Source organism: Hyla sarda, unplaced genomic scaffold, assembly GCF_029499605.1.
Source record: "Hyla sarda isolate aHylSar1 unplaced genomic scaffold, aHylSar1.hap1 scaffold_478, whole genome shotgun sequence".
Lineage (NCBI taxonomy): Eukaryota > Metazoa > Chordata > Amphibia > Anura > Hylidae > Hyla > Hyla sarda.
This window is the reverse complement of record NW_026610490.1, coordinates 135,116-141,425: the sequence shown is the minus strand read 5'-3', so window position 1 is coordinate 141,425 and position 6,310 is coordinate 135,116. Positions and strand designations below refer to the sequence as shown.

The 6,310-nt window shown below is 46.4% G+C and overlaps 3 non-coding genes across 3 annotated transcripts; all 3 read right to left on the bottom strand.

Moving 5' to 3' along the window:
- Positions 1–1,008: 1,008 nt before the first annotated feature.
- Positions 1,009–1,199, bottom strand: LOC130336392 (U2 spliceosomal RNA). The gene has a single exon (XR_008877828.1). It is a non-coding gene; the product is annotated as a U2 spliceosomal RNA (small nuclear RNA).
- A 2,092-nt stretch (positions 1,200–3,291) lies between these two features.
- Positions 3,292–3,482, bottom strand: LOC130336391 (U2 spliceosomal RNA). The gene has a single exon (XR_008877827.1). It is a non-coding gene; the product is annotated as a U2 spliceosomal RNA (small nuclear RNA).
- A 2,093-nt stretch (positions 3,483–5,575) lies between these two features.
- LOC130336390 (U2 spliceosomal RNA) lies at positions 5,576–5,766 on the bottom strand. The gene has a single exon (XR_008877826.1). It is a non-coding gene; the product is annotated as a U2 spliceosomal RNA (small nuclear RNA).
- Between the last annotated feature and the right edge of the window lie 544 nt (positions 5,767–6,310).

Below are 6,310 nucleotides of genomic sequence, written 5' to 3'. Positions count from 1 at the left end.
GTGCAGCAATGCTTATTCAATACCGCCAGCAGATGGAGACACTGGGGGATAATTTTCTAAGGATTTATACTGATTTTTCCTGTCTGAATTTGTCGCACAGAAAGTTGCAGGCCAAATATGTGTGACATTTCTGCGACTTTAGCTTCTAGAGCATTTTTACAACATTATACATAGGTGCTGAATACATAAAAAGCGACTGTTCAGCGACAGACAAGTCGCATCGGCTGAAAGTAGGCCAGAATGTCAGTCCATGTTGGAGCAGGTTTAGATACAGTCTAAAGTATAGATCTCAAAGTCTGTGCACAGAATTTAGCAAGGGCCTCGCACCTTCTGATGCATCAGGTAGGTGCACAATAGCATAGCCTAACCCTCTGTACTTTGGTCTATATTGATGCGGGACATAGACAGCCAGCTGATGACCAATCCATTAGTGCAATGGATGGCTGGAAGCATTTGTCTTTGCCTTTGCAATACCACAGAAGCAATGCATGGTCAATGTACAGCAATGACACACCTGTGTGAACAGCCAGGAGACCCCCCCCATGTTATGTTACATAGTTACATAGTTAGTACGGTCGAAAAAAGACATATGTCCATCAAGTTCAACCAGGGAATTAAGGGGTAGGGGTGTGGCGCGATATTGGGGAAGGGATGAGATTTTATATTTCTTCATAAGCATTAATCTTATTTTGTCAATTAGGAACATTCAGCACCCACCCGCTATCAAGGCAGCTGCCTATCATGTCATGCCCTACCTGCACAGGTGTGCTGGCTACTCAAATGATCCAATTAAGGAGGCCATTTAGTCAGCAGCAGCAGAAGTCCTGTGCCTGGACGCTCCAACAGCGGCCAGACACAAGCAGAAGCAGAAGCAGCAGAAGCAGCAGCAGCACCACCTTTTGTTTTTTGGCTGCAGCAGCAGCAGCAAGGCCCACAGGGCTGGCTAGCTGGCTAGCCAGCAAGCAGGTAGCAATGAAAGTAGGAATCTTTCTTTTTAACCCTGTAAGGGGGTGGTGCACTGTACCCGAAGATACTGCCATATCGGGTCAATGCATAGGGCGACGGAAGCAAGCTTCGAAATCGGCCCCCGTTCTCAAAAATCCATTTAATATATGGTCCCCAGATAGGGGACGTATCAGATATTAAACTGATAAGAACAGATACTACACTTGATCTTAGCCAAAAGGCCGAGAAGCGATAACCGTGAAAGGGGCGGGCCCAACAAGGTCCCCTTCATGGGCACTATCACTGCTTGCTGTCAGGGAGGCTGCCAGACAATTTTCCATGCACACTCTGGGCTGGGGGGCAGTCAACCACCAGTACACACAGCAGAACCTAAACCCATACCATTATTGCTAAGCAGCAAGACAGGGGCCCATTGCACTCCCACGGGGCCTTTTTAAATGCAATCCATAACCCGGATTTGCCAGGAACCCTTCTTACTCCTCCTACTTGCATGTGACACTGGGCTTAGGATCTGCATAGGAAACACACACACAAGCACACACCTACCTTTGTTGCCTGCAGATGCCTCCTTGGCTGTCCCCAAACGGTATCAAACCAACACCCACGGGAAGCTGTAAGCATAGAGGACATGCCTGCACCCCATTGGACTTACCTGTGTGGGTTAAATCCGGGTTATTTGACAACCTATGGCGGTGATGGTTCTGCTCAGGCAGAGCAGTGCTGATGCTCCTCATAAAGCTGTCGCTGCTGTGAAGGTTCTAGGTGACATCACAAATCCCTATGGTTACATACACAACAAAGCTGGGTTGTTGTTGTTTACACTCTGCAAGGCCTGTGGAAGTGAGTGACATCATAGCACTGTAGTTCTGAGGGTTCTAGATGGATGCAACAATCTCCTGTTGCTTCTATGAAGGCCATAATAGACGACATCACCAAACAGCTCCATAGTCACATACACAGCAAAGGAGAGATGTTGTTTACACCTAGTGATGTCAGTGGTATTGAGTGACATCACAGCACAGTGCTAAGGCTCCTGGGCCTGGACACAGCAGCGGCTGCAATATCTCAACGGAGAATACGTTTATATATATGTGTGTGTGTGCGCGTATATATATATATATATATATATATATATATATATATATATATATATATTTCTCCGCCGAAATCACTTTTAAACCCATTTCCACCTTTTTTTCCCTTCTCTTCCTCTTACTTTTTTTTCACGTTTTTTTACGTTTTTCTCCTTTTCGCCTCTTTTCTGGGCGTATTATTCTTCTTTTTCTTCTTTTTTTTCGTCTAATGCATACCCCATCAGTGCAGCAATGCTTATTCAATACCGCCAGCAGATGGAGACACTGGGGGATAATTTTCTAAGGATTTATACTGATTTTTCCTGTCTGAATTTGTCGCACAGAAAGTTGCAGGCCAAATATGTGTGACATTTCTGCGACTTTAGCTTCTAGAGCATTTTTACAACATTATACATAGGTGCTGAATACATAAAAAGCGACTGTTCAGCGACAGACAAGTCGCATCGGCTGAAAGTAGGCCAGAATGTCAGTCCATGTTGGAGCAGGTTTAGATACAGTCTAAAGTATAGATCTCAAAGTCTGTGCACAGAATTTAGCAAGGGCCTCGCACCTTCTGATGCATCAGGTAGGTGCACAATAGCATAGCCTAACCCTCTGTACTTTGGTCTATATTGATGCGGGACATAGACAGCCAGCTGATGACCAATCCATTAGTGCAATGGATGGCTGGAAGCATTTGTCTTTGCCTTTGCAATACCACAGAAGCAATGCATGGTCAATGTACAGCAATGACACACCTGTGTGAACAGCCAGGAGACCCCCCCCATGTTATGTTACATAGTTACATAGTTAGTACGGTCGAAAAAAGACATATGTCCATCAAGTTCAACCAGGGAATTAAGGGGTAGGGGTGTGGCGCGATATTGGGGAAGGGATGAGATTTTATATTTCTTCATAAGCATTAATCTTATTTTGTCAATTAGGAACATTCAGCACCCACCCGCTATCAAGGCAGCTGCCTATCATGTCATGCCCTACCTGCACAGGTGTGCTGGCTACTCAAATGATCCAATTAAGGAGGCCATTTAGTCAGCAGCAGCAGAAGTCCTGTGCCTGGACGCTCCAACAGCGGCCAGACACAAGCAGAAGCAGAAGCAGCAGAAGCAGCAGCAGCACCACCTTTTGTTTTTTGGCTGCAGCAGCAGCAGCAAGGCCCACAGGGCTGGCTAGCTGGCTAGCCAGCAAGCAGGTAGCAATGAAAGTAGGAATCTTTCTTTTTAACCCTGTAAGGGGGTGGTGCACTGTACCCGAAGATACTGCCATATCGGGTCAATGCATAGGGCGACGGAAGCAAGCTTCGAAATCGGCCCCCGTTCTCAAAAATCCATTTAATATATGGTCCCCAGATAGGGGACGTATCAGATATTAAACTGATAAGAACAGATACTACACTTGATCTTAGCCAAAAGGCCGAGAAGCGATAACCGTGAAAGGGGCGGGCCCAACAAGGTCCCCTTCATGGGCACTATCACTGCTTGCTGTCAGGGAGGCTGCCAGACAATTTTCCATGCACACTCTGGGCTGGGGGGCAGTCAACCACCAGTACACACAGCAGAACCTAAACCCATACCATTATTGCTAAGCAGCAAGACAGGGGCCCATTGCACTCCCACGGGGCCTTTTTAAATGCAATCCATAACCCGGATTTGCCAGGAACCCTTCTTACTCCTCCTACTTGCATGTGACACTGGGCTTAGGATCTGCATAGGAAACACACACACAAGCACACACCTACCTTTGTTGCCTGCAGATGCCTCCTTGGCTGTCCCCAAACGGTATCAAACCAACACCCACGGGAAGCTGTAAGCATAGAGGACATGCCTGCACCCCATTGGACTTACCTGTGTGGGTTAAATCCGGGTTATTTGACAACCTATGGCGGTGATGGTTCTGCTCAGGCAGAGCAGTGCTGATGCTCCTCATAAAGCTGTCGCTGCTGTGAAGGTTCTAGGTGACATCACAAATCCCTATGGTTACATACACAACAAAGCTGGGTTGTTGTTTACACTCTGCAAGGCCTGTGGAAGTGAGTGACATCATAGCACTGTAGTTCTGAGGGTTCTAGATGGATGCAACAATCTCCTGTTGCTTCTATGAAGGCCATAATAGACGACATCACCAAACAGCTCCATAGTCACATACACAGCAAAGGAGAGATGTTGTTTACACCTAGTGATGTCAGTGGTATTGAGTGACATCACAGCACAGTGCTAAGGCTCCTGGGCCTGGACACAGCAGCGGCTGCAATATCTCAACGGAGAATACGTTTATATATATGTGTGTGTGTGCGCGTATATATATATATATATATATATATATATATATATATATATATATATATATATTTCTCCGCCGAAATCACTTTTAAACCCATTTCCACCTTTTTTTCCCTTCTCTTCCTCTTACTTTTTTTTCACGTTTTTTTACGTTTTTCTCCTTTTCGCCTCTTTTCTGGGCGTATTATTCTTCTTTTTCTTCTTTTTTTTCGTCTAATGCATACCCCATCAGTGCAGCAATGCTTATTCAATACCGCCAGCAGATGGAGACACTGGGGGATAATTTTCTAAGGATTTATACTGATTTTTCCTGTCTGAATTTGTCGCACAGAAAGTTGCAGGCCAAATATGTGTGACATTTCTGCGACTTTAGCTTCTAGAGCATTTTTACAACATTATACATAGGTGCTGAATACATAAAAAGCGACTGTTCAGCGACAGACAAGTCGCATCGGCTGAAAGTAGGCCAGAATGTCAGTCCATGTTGGAGCAGGTTTAGATACAGTCTAAAGTATAGATCTCAAAGTCTGTGCACAGAATTTAGCAAGGGCCTCGCACCTTCTGATGCATCAGGTAGGTGCACAATAGCATAGCCTAACCCTCTGTACTTTGGTCTATATTGATGCGGGACATAGACAGCCAGCTGATGACCAATCCATTAGTGCAATGGATGGCTGGAAGCATTTGTCTTTGCCTTTGCAATACCACAGAAGCAATGCATGGTCAATGTACAGCAATGACACACCTGTGTGAACAGCCAGGAGACCCCCCCCATGTTATGTTACATAGTTACATAGTTAGTACGGTCGAAAAAAGACATATGTCCATCAAGTTCAACCAGGGAATTAAGGGGTAGGGGTGTGGCGCGATATTGGGGAAGGGATGAGATTTTATATTTCTTCATAAGCATTAATCTTATTTTGTCAATTAGGAACATTCAGCACCCACCCGCTATCAAGGCAGCTGCCTATCATGTCATGCCCTACCTGCACAGGTGTGCTGGCTACTCAAATGATCCAATTAAGGAGGCCATTTAGTCAGCAGCAGCAGAAGTCCTGTGCCTGGACGCTCCAACAGCGGCCAGACACAAGCAGAAGCAGAAGCAGCAGAAGCAGCAGCAGCACCACCTTTTGTTTTTTGGCTGCAGCAGCAGCAGCAAGGCCCACAGGGCTGGCTAGCTGGCTAGCCAGCAAGCAGGTAGCAATGAAAGTAGGAATCTTTCTTTTTAACCCTGTAAGGGGGTGGTGCACTGTACCCGAAGATACTGCCATATCGGGTCAATGCATAGGGCGACGGAAGCAAGCTTCGAAATCGGCCCCCGTTCTCAAAAATCCATTTAATATATGGTCCCCAGATAGGGGACGTATCAGATATTAAACTGATAAGAACAGATACTACACTTGATCTTAGCCAAAAGGCCGAGAAGCGATAACCGTGAAAGGGGCGGGCCCAACAAGGTCCCCTTCATGGGCACTATCACTGCTTGCTGTCAGGGAGGCTGCCAGACAATTTTCCATGCACACTCTGGGCTGGGGGGCAGTCAACCACCAGTACACACAGCAGAACCTAAACCCATACCATTATTGCTAAGCAGCAAGACAGGGGCCCATTGCACTCCCACGGGGCCTTTTTAAATGCAATCCATAACCCGGATTTGCCAGGAACCCTTCTTACTCCTCCTACTTGCATGTGACACTGGGCTTAGGATCTGCATAGGAAACACACACACAAGCACACACCTACCTTTGTTGCCTGCAGATGCCTCCTTGGCTGTCCCCAAACGGTATCAAACCAACACCCACGGGAAGCTGTAAGCATAGAGGACATGCCTGCACCCCATTGGACTTACCTGTGTGGGTTAAATCCGGGTTATTTGACAACCTATGGCGGTGATGGTTCTGCTCAGGCAGAGCAGTGCTGATGCTCCTCATAAAGCTGTCGCTGCTGTGAAGGTTCTAGGTGACATCACAAATC